Source organism: Bos mutus, chromosome 2, assembly GCF_027580195.1.
Source record: "Bos mutus isolate GX-2022 chromosome 2, NWIPB_WYAK_1.1, whole genome shotgun sequence".
Taxonomy (NCBI): domain Eukaryota; kingdom Metazoa; phylum Chordata; class Mammalia; order Artiodactyla; family Bovidae; genus Bos; species Bos mutus.
In genome coordinates, this window is record NC_091618.1 from 20,943,047 (window position 1) to 20,952,849 (window position 9,803).

The 9,803-nt window shown below is 40.7% G+C and overlaps 1 protein-coding gene across 1 annotated transcript in view; it reads left to right on the top strand.

Annotated features, from left to right (window-relative positions):
* The window catches only part of IRS1 (insulin receptor substrate 1), a 72,496-nt gene extending 63,124 nt beyond the window's left edge, over positions 1-9,372 (top strand). The window contains exon 2 of the mRNA XM_070385789.1: positions 39-9,372. The gene's annotated coding sequence lies outside the window, so the exon portion shown is untranslated. The remainder of the gene's footprint in view (positions 1-38) is intronic.
* The last annotated feature ends 431 nt before the right edge of the window (positions 9,373-9,803 follow it).

Consider the following 9,803-nt stretch of genomic DNA (forward strand, 5'->3'; position numbering starts at 1 on the left):
ATGCTGATGATGACGGATTCTTTCATTTTTCTTTTCAGAATGAAGACCTAAATGACCTCAGCAAATCCTCCTTTAACTCATGGGTACCCAGACTCTAAATATTTCATGATTCACAACCAGGACCTCACATCTTCCTCCTCAGTAGATGGTACGATGCACCCATTTCAGTTTGTTTACTTTACACAATCCTCAGGAGTTTGTTGACTGAACTGCACGTTCTATATCGTGCCAAGAAAAAAGCACTGTGACACCAGAACAATGAGTCTGCATAAACTTCATCTTCAACCTTAAGGACTTAGCTGGCCACATGAGCTGATGGGCCACCGTGCCACAAGAGAATGAGTTTACGCTCATTGCATTTACAAGACACATTTCATCTGCTGCTGAAACCGTGTACGACAGAGCATCATTGTAAATTATTTCCTATGGAACTGTTGCATTGGGTGGAGAGAGTATTAAATATTTAACATAGGTTTTTGATTTATATGTGTAATTTTTTTAATTAAAATGTAACTTTTCTTACAGCACATCTTTTTTGGGGGGGATGTGGAACTGAGGTATACAGTGTTCTATTGGAAAGAGTGGAGCAAATGCTTAAAACAAGGCTAACAAGAGTAGAATAGGGTACGATCCTTGTTTTAAGATTGTAATTCAGAAAAATAATATAATAAGAATCATAGTGCCATAGATTTTGGTTCTCAATTGTATAGTTCTATTTGCTGATACTATCTCTTGTAATATAGCCTTGATGTTGAGCTGAGATCCTTACAAGAATTGATCTTAATTTTGTATTTTTTTTTTTTTTTTCTGTAAGGCAATAGGCCATGTTAATGAAACTGAAGAAGGATATATTCTGCTGGGTATTTTCAAGTGTCAGCTTAAAATTGGCAATTGAATGGAAGCAAAATTACAAGAAAAGGCAATCAGTGTCTTCCTTTGTATATACTGTAAAGAGGAGGAGACATGGGTGATCCCTTTGAATCAAAAGCTCTCTTTGGAATGAATAATGTGGGTGTTTGTAAATTCTGGAAATTTCTTTCTATTCATAATAAACTAGAGACTGTTGATCTTTTCTTCTCCCCCTTCCCCCACTTCCTGTTCCATTGCCACCAAATTTTTTTTTCCTGTTGCACACGTTAGGATCTTTCATTTCCTGCATTGTCTCAAAAAAGATGTAAGACAAGTGAGTACTTGTCTTTCATTTCTAACCAGAAATTAAAATTCCAGAACGTGTCTTTTACAATGACCAGGGCTACATTGTCACTTTTCCTTAAGACTCTTATCTCATGTTTTCTGAGAACGTCCAGTGTAACATTATTTAACCAAATGTAATTTGGTCCATTCGCCCTGGTGGCTACTGGCCTGTGTGTGATTAGTTAATAAAACCCAGGGTGCAGAGAGCACATCAAAGCATAATGACCTGCTAGGGAAACATCTAGCCAGCAGTGAAAATGTTAATCCTTTTCTTGTTTGGAAAGTACACACATCTTGGAATTTTTCCTCATGAAAGAGAAATGGCAATGAACATACTAAAAGAAATTGCCTACAGAGTTTTGAATCTTTTGATCAGGAAACTTCCTAAAAGTTCAGTGAATTAAGTCTAGTATCAGGCTCCCCTGGAGTCCGTGTGAATGCTCTATCAGGAATCCCCAGCCTTGCTGTTGAGAGGAGCAAGATTTTCTTTCACTGAAGGGTTGAGCTCCCTGGTTGGGGGAGGGGTTGCCAGGAAGGGGCCAGGGTTGGGGGCCATCGCAGTGGCTGCTTATCAACGGGTCAGGGACCCCCACCCCCCACCCCTCACTCTACTCAAAAGGGAGTAGGGATCAGTGGACCCCTTCACCTGCTGAGGCCCGTGTTACTGTTAATTCAGCCGGATGACATGTACCTCACAGACTCTTGTACAGTGTTCACCATTGCAGATTCTAAGCATTTGCATGCTCATCAATTTCTAAGATAAATACGTCTGTAGTCATAAGAACCCATTGTTTTCAAGGAACTTGCTGAATGACATCATTTCCTATTAGGAGACAACACCACTGATTTTTAAAATCTGATATGAAACGGTTTTGTTTTTGTACCCTTTCATGAAAAAGACTTTCTTAGTCAAGCTCTTATTTTTCAAGTATTGTGACTCATACTCTCGCTTGTGTAGGAAGGAAGCAAGCTGTCCCACTCTCTTCCCTTGAGGACATAAGTAGTCAAGGACAGATATCAGTGAACAAAGTCAGCCCCACCCACTTTCCTATAAAGGTGGTTATTTCTCAAGGAACCTAAACTTTGAATATGTATTACCAAGGTACCTCTTTATGTGGGATTATTAACATATTTTGGGTGCGAACAAGAAATGAACCAGACGGGAAAAACATCTCTTGGTTTCTGTTCCTCTCATCTGTTTTGTTGAGTCATGTAGTATAAAGGTAAGACACTCCTATTTAAGCTGTTTCTAGTGGTCTCTGAGCTGGGTTTGCTGGTAGTACCAAACTTCACCCGTTTAAAACTGGAAGTTGCTGGTATTTAAGGAAAAAACTTATGCTCTGTCTCCCTGAGGGGTTGACCTTCAGCTGCTAAGTCCTTGTATTCAGTTCTTATTTGGGAGACTTGGCTTTTATCCGTTTCAAAGTATTTGTCAGCCAGCCAAGGGCTTACATTAATGAGACTTCTAGTGGCCTCTGGTTAACCTATAAGTTAGTGGCTTTTTCTTCATGAGACCAACCTTTCACAGTGTTCTTTCTTAGAGACTTTAGGCAGAGTTTTAAAATTCTCCTTTGTAGAAAGAACAAATATGTTCCATGACTTTGATGATATCTTTATCCTGGGGGGACAAAAAAGTTCTAGAACCAGCTAAAACTGAAGAGAATCCATTAATGATCAACCACCTGAGTCAATAATGACAATTCAGTACTGATGTTACATTTGTGGCTATTTCTTGCTAACTTTCAAAGGTCAGGGACTCTCTTGACGAACTGACGTTGACTGCAAAAACTGAATTTTCCAAAAATCATCTAACCAAAAGTAGTGATTTTTAACTTTTCTTTCCCTGATGCTTGCCTCCTAGCTGTCTTTTAAATCTGAGATCTTTAAAGTGTTAAACAGTTTTACTAAACCGTAAGAAACAGTATTTGACAATGCTGAAGCCCTGTTTTGTTCAGTCCTGCATCTTGAATGCAATATGCCATGTAGTTGAAAACTGATTTTTATTTACTACAGGTGGTTTCAAAGTGGGGCGGGGGGCGGTGGAAGGTCTCATCCACTGAAGACAGAGCCACAAAAAATGAGATGAATATACAGTGTTCAGCTGCTTTGGCAGAGCTCTGTGGGTTGGTCTGTCACACAGGGAGGCACTGAAACTAGAAACACTCCACACATTGAGACCTTGACTGGGGAAAGATGAGACCCTCTGGAAGGCATGGGAAGGAGAATGGATGGAGGCCAGATAGAAACTCGATCCTTTGCGATGACTTGACAGGAGAGTTAGCGTTCCTAGGACCTCGTATATGTTCGTTGGAGGTAATGCTGCATTTGTATAGGTTGCTGAGAAATTTGAAAGGAAGAAGCATAGGCTTCTAGGGATATGAGGACATAGGACCTTGCCAACAGTAAGAGAAAAGACTTTCACTCTGTAAGCTTAGTCATGGAGGGCAAGTAGAGCCTTGTAATCAGTAGACCAACAGGTTAAGCACTTGGTGCCGTTGGTCATTTCTAAAGCTAAGCCAGAGAGGATCATGAGGGTCCCTCCACAGCTCTAGAAATCAGTTTACTAAGGGTGGACAGACAAGGCATGGGTCAGATAGCATATTGGGTTTCTTGCCTACTTGTAACCAGAGCATCAAATTAGATGCTGGGAGGAGATGGAATGATATTGGAGGTGTTTGACCCTAGTGTTAATGAGTTTATCAGTAATCCAGAGCTTAGAATTAGCTCATATGATTAGAAAAACAAAGGCATGGCTGGAGAGGTGTCTTCCTAGTTTGTTGATGGCATCTGTGATGTGTATACCAAGAGATCTTGGTATTATAGACTTCGGCTATTCACCTCTCTCTCTGTTTTTTTTTGTTAATTTCCTCAGTGTTAATCAAGATGCCACATGATAGGATAAATTCAGTAAACAGAAAAATGTGTCTGTATGGACATCTTTAGTGCTTTTTTTTTTTCCTTCTTGTTAGAATTTTGCTATTGGCTTAAGAATATAGTTCCCGGAACCATTTTTCTTACAAAGTTCTTTCTTTACACCTCTTGGCTACAGGGTGGGCCAAATTAAATCCATCTATATTTTTTCATTTGATGTGTGTGCAGTTAGGTTTATCATCTTAAGATGGTGGCGCTGCTTCTGGTGCTACTTCATCTGTGTTCAAAAGGACCAATGCATGGTCTGTATTGCTACCAAAACATTTACTGTATATATGTGTATACCATATGTATGATGTATATGTAATGGGTACCAGGCCAGGTCTATATTTTTATTTAGATTCACTTTTTCCAAGTTTTCTTTAGAGTGTTATGCTTATTTTTCAGTTTTTCTTTCCCCCCTGATTCTGTCTGGTACTTAGAACTGTAGTGTCTTCATCGTTAATTAAAGAAAACTGTCTAAATGAATTCACGGATGTGAATGCTAGTGATCCTTCATGTTTTCAATTATGGGACATGAAACAAACTGCCAATTAAAGTTTTCTGGGCCACTTGATTGGGTAAGAGCAGTGTACACTGTTTAAATGCTTTAATAAATGATTTTTGAATGGATAGATTTACCTCACCCTGTCCCTCTTCACCTGGCTTCCAATGGCCAAGAGGATAAAGAAAAAGACCTCTGAAAAGACAGACTAGGAGTTGCTTTTGGTGGTGGTGAAGTAATGGGAAGAGAGAGAGGAGCAAAAATCCATCCTTCCTGGAGTAGAAAGATATGTGTTCTGTTGCTGTGCTGAGTTGCATCCAACTCTTTGAGACCCCATGGACTATAGCCCACCAGACTCCTCTGTCCACGGGGATTCTCCAGGCATGAGCGCTGGAGTGGGTTGCCATGCCCTCCTCCAGGGGATCTTCCCAACCCAGGGATCAAACCCAGGTCTCTTGCATTGTGGGCAGATTCTTCACTGTCTGAGCTACCAGGGAAGCCCAAGAATACTGGAGTGGGTTGCCTATCCCTTCTCCAGCAGATCTTCCCCACCCAGGAATTGAACTGGGGTCTCTTGCATTATTTGTTGATCTTCAACAAAGCTCTTTTTCTGATGCAGATCTGGGTAGCTTTTGGAAAACAAAAATGACCAGGCCACCTCCAATGAGGCTGATGTACTTTGTCTGGAGTGGAGCTGGGTATCACTGCTTTCCTTTTTTTAAATTTATTTAAAATTGGAGGATAATTGCTTTTCAATGTTGTGCTGATGTCTGCCATCCACAACATACATCAGCCGTATATCCCCTCCCTCTTGAACCTCCCTCCCACCCCACCATCCCACCCCTCTTGGTTGTCTCAGAGCACCAGGTTGAGCTCCCAGTGTTATACGGCAACTTCCCATTAGCTATCATTTTTCACATGGTAATGTGTATGTTTCGCTGCTACTCTCTCAGTTCCTTGCACCTTCAGTTGCTTTTTATATTCTCTAGGAGACTCCAGTACAGGTCAGGGCTGAGAATGGGTATGGGAAGTATTGCTCAAGCTTATCTGATGACTGGAGTCATCAAAATGCCAATCCCCTGGAGCTGCCTGGGAACGTGTATTTAAATAAGTGACCCTTGTGGTTGGTACGTTTGAAAAATCCTGATTTCTGTACAAGTGGAGTCTTTGGATTGTTTCACTATAAGAAGGGGTAGAACATCAATGATTTTTGAAAATAATAAACTATGTGGCCAATATATAAACAGCCACCTCCCCAGGTCCTCCCAAATTGAGCTTTCTTGCTTAAACAAACAGATGATGGACGCGTCTCATGTTGTTAGGGCAGACCCAAATTATTGAACACTTTGGAAACAGATTTGAGATACAATTTTCTAAATTAATTTCTGGTTAATGAGCATATTGCTCCACTGAAAGTAAAAAGACTGATACTTCTGTCTTTCCTATCCTTACTTGGTACACCAGGACAGAGACTCTTCGTTCTGCCTGGCATGCAGTGTAAATGATATCTTTATTGCTCAGAAGTCGCACACAACGTGACTGAATAAATGCTTGAAGTCATTATTTTCTCTTCACTTTATATTGGCTTCCTCCATTTATTCTTTTAAAAAACATGATTTTTTCCCCTCCCAGTGGTATTGTAAAGCAAACATCACTCTAACTTCTACTGAAGTTACAAGTAAACATCGCTAATTAGTATTAATTTGAGGGAAGTCTAGTTGGAGTGAATTAATGGTCCAATTTATAGCAAAAATTGTCTTATTACCTTTACACATATGCCGGACTATAGCAAGTAAGATGTTGTCAATAAGATGCCTGTGAGAATGAACAGGCAAGGATAATCTGTAATTACCTCACTGATTCTATTATAAACAATAGCAGCATTTATTCTGTATTCATAGTTGCCAGGATGTACAACAGTTATCTCATTTTATCCTTTTATCAACCAGAGGTATATACTATCTTGATCCTTATCTCCCAGAAAGGCAAGCAGAAGAGAGAAAGTGCGTGATGTGGTCCAGGGATATTATGGGATGGCCAGCCTCTCAACCATGGACTGAGCGATGGCAAAGTTTGTATTCCCATCTTCACCACTGCAAGTTTCTGGTTTCCAATTACTTAAAAAAAAATGAATTCTGTACATTAAAAACACTATCATTCCACCTGCCTTGGTATTATTAATGTACTGAGCAAATATGATTTCACAGGAGCCAGAAAGAAGAACTCTCTCCAACTTATAACTTTCACCCTACAAAGTAATAGACCCTTATTACATTTATTTCAATTCCTTATCTTTGTGTCTAGTGTGAAAAATCTTTTTCTGATTCCATACTGGTTTGCTTAAGAAGTTCACCCCTGGAACCTCCCTGGGGGTCCAGTGGTTAAGACTCTACACTCCCACTGCAGGGAGCACAGGGTTTGATCGCTGGTGGGGAACTAAGATCCTGAAAGCTGTGTGGAATGGCCAAAAATAAGCAAACAAAAGTTTGCCCTTTTTCAGCAAGGACTGTTTGAGACCCCAGGGACTGTAACCCGCCAGGCTCCTTTGTCCATGGGGTTTCTCAGGCAAGAATACTGGAGTGGGTTGCTATTTCCTTCTCCAGGGGATCTTCCCTACCCAGAGATTGAACCCCCATCTCCTGCCTCTCCTGCATTGGAGGGTGGATTCTTTAGCACTTCAGCTACCTACATAGTCCCCAGCAGCAGAATAGAGATGATTTTACTTTAGGAACATAGCAGGAAAGTAGGTGAGATGTGAAAGCCACAAAAAATCCAGATGCCTGTGTGTGTGTGTGTGTGTGTGTGTGTGTGTGTGTGTGTGTGTTTTGGCATCAGGTTTTACATATTGCCTCCTTAAACCCTTTAAATCAGACCTCCTTACATTCTCTGGTAGGGAGACTGATGCTTAGATCAATGACGAAGATTGGCGATAGGAAAAAGTGGGGTCATCTGAGCTGGAGAGGGTCTTGACTTGAAGTGATAGAATGGTCAAAGCTGCCTCAGTACAGGAATCCCCTCTCTCATATGCCCTGTAGGGCAGGAAAAGGTTTTCCTTGGCTCTCTGGAGGTCCCTGACTTGGACTGAAAATTAAAGACAAACTGACAAGAGAAAAACCTATAAATTGAGATGTACGAATTTTTGCATGACATGGGAGCCTTCCTAAGGACCCGAAGAAACAGCTGAGTGTTTTTGTGCTGCATTTGATGAGTGCAGACCCTCATGGAGGAATAGGATAAGGAGTCTGGGGCTAGTGTACCAAACTGGGGGAAACTTAGCAAGTCCTGTCTGTTTGCATTCTTTTTAATGTCTCTTTGTCTTTGGGAATAAGGATGCTCCTCTGCTCTGAGTATAGGGAGGGCACCTCTCACATGAGGGTTTTATGACCTGTTTCAGGGGAGAAGGGCAGGAGAAGGTCAGAGTGACCTTCCTGCTGCTGCTGCTATCTCAGACTCATTTAGCTTAAAATATTCAGTGGCCAGACGGCTGTATTTGCGGGTGGTGTGTCCTGAATCCCATGAACCCATAGTGCTTCTCAAAACTTGGACTGTATACTACCTACAGAATCTCCTGACAACATAAGGATTTTTAACAGGGGCCTCAGGAAGCTATATTTGTGACAAGTTGTTTCCCCAACATGCACACACACACACACACACACACACACCTTCTCTCTGGGGCTGTTCTACAGCCTGACCTTGGTGGAATGTGCTATTGGCAGTCACGAGGCAGTATCCTTTCTGCTCCCTTCTCTGTATAAGTTTCTCCAAATCTCAAGTCCCATAGCCTCTAACTGTAAATGTGAGAGAAATGATGATGTTGCTGGAGTTTCTCGTGGCTCTTGAAAAAGCACAATCTATAAAGCAGAAATGTAAAACTTAGCATAAAAATACAAGAACTAGGTAAATATGCAATAAATACAGCATTATCCTGATTCTATAAAATAAAATCCCAAACAAAAATCTCAAAATATTACAAGTGGTGGCATGTTTAATGGCATTATGGATGAATTTTAAATTTTCTGGGTTTTTTGATCATGTCTGATTTTTATAATGAGAAAGAAAAAATATTCCATAAAACACAAAGGGAGTTAGTGAATGCCCATGTGCTGGTTTTACCATACATCACAACACTCCGTGATCATTCAATCAGCTATAGTTCGTCCGCTATAGTCCAGGAGCCACATACAGCCCGGGAGCCTGTTTCTGTAAATAAAATTTTATTGAAATATAGGCCTGCTCATTCATTTACATATTGCCTACGGCACCACAATGGCAGAGTGGAGTAACTGTGACAAGGACCAAAGAGCCGCCCAGGTAGCACACTTACCATCTGGTCCTTTATCAAAAAAGGTTGTCTAGCCTTATTTAAGAGAGACAATTGGAATGAGACAGAGACCCTTTCCCTGAGCTTCTGAAATTCTCCTGGACCTGTTCAAGCAGCTTTTTGGATCTGCTGATACAATTACAGTCCTGTTGGACAGACTGTAGCCCACCAAGCTCCTCTGTCCATGGAAATTTTCCAGGTAAGAATACTGGAGTGGGTTGCCATTTCCTACTCCAGTGGATCTTCTCAACCCAGGGATCAACCTGTGTGGTTGATTATTGAAGTGCTAAACAGACTTCTTCAAGTTTTGCCTACAAATACTAAAATACTTTTACAGTTAGGCACATGGAGCTGAGTTAGAGTAAATTTAGAATGATACTTTGTCCTTGGTGCCTCAGTTTTTCTAGATCAACAGCCAAAAAAAAAAAAAAAGCACAAATCATCAATTAAATGTTATCGCTTTGAAATAGAGGGTTTCCTCAAGAGATTCTAAAGGAGGTTTAAAATAGAGTATAGTCTCTAGAATAGCAGGACTTCGACCAATGGGAGAGACAGTAAACAGGCATCCTTTCCCAGTCTCTTTTCCCAACTTGTCATCAACTGGAGTGCTGAGAATGAAAACAGTGCCAAGAGCATGGATTCTGGTCAGGAAGATAATACCTAATAACCTATGAGATGAAGATTATTGCATTAAAAAAGGAACCATTGTTAAAAGTTATTAGGCTGGAAAGCAATCCTTGGTATTTTAAAATTATAAAATCCCACTGTTTATTCCTTCATCACATCCATGGTATTGTTGAGGAACTATTATGTGCTATGGAGAGGAAATAGCAGCCCATTCCAGTATTCTTACCTGGAAAAATTCCATGG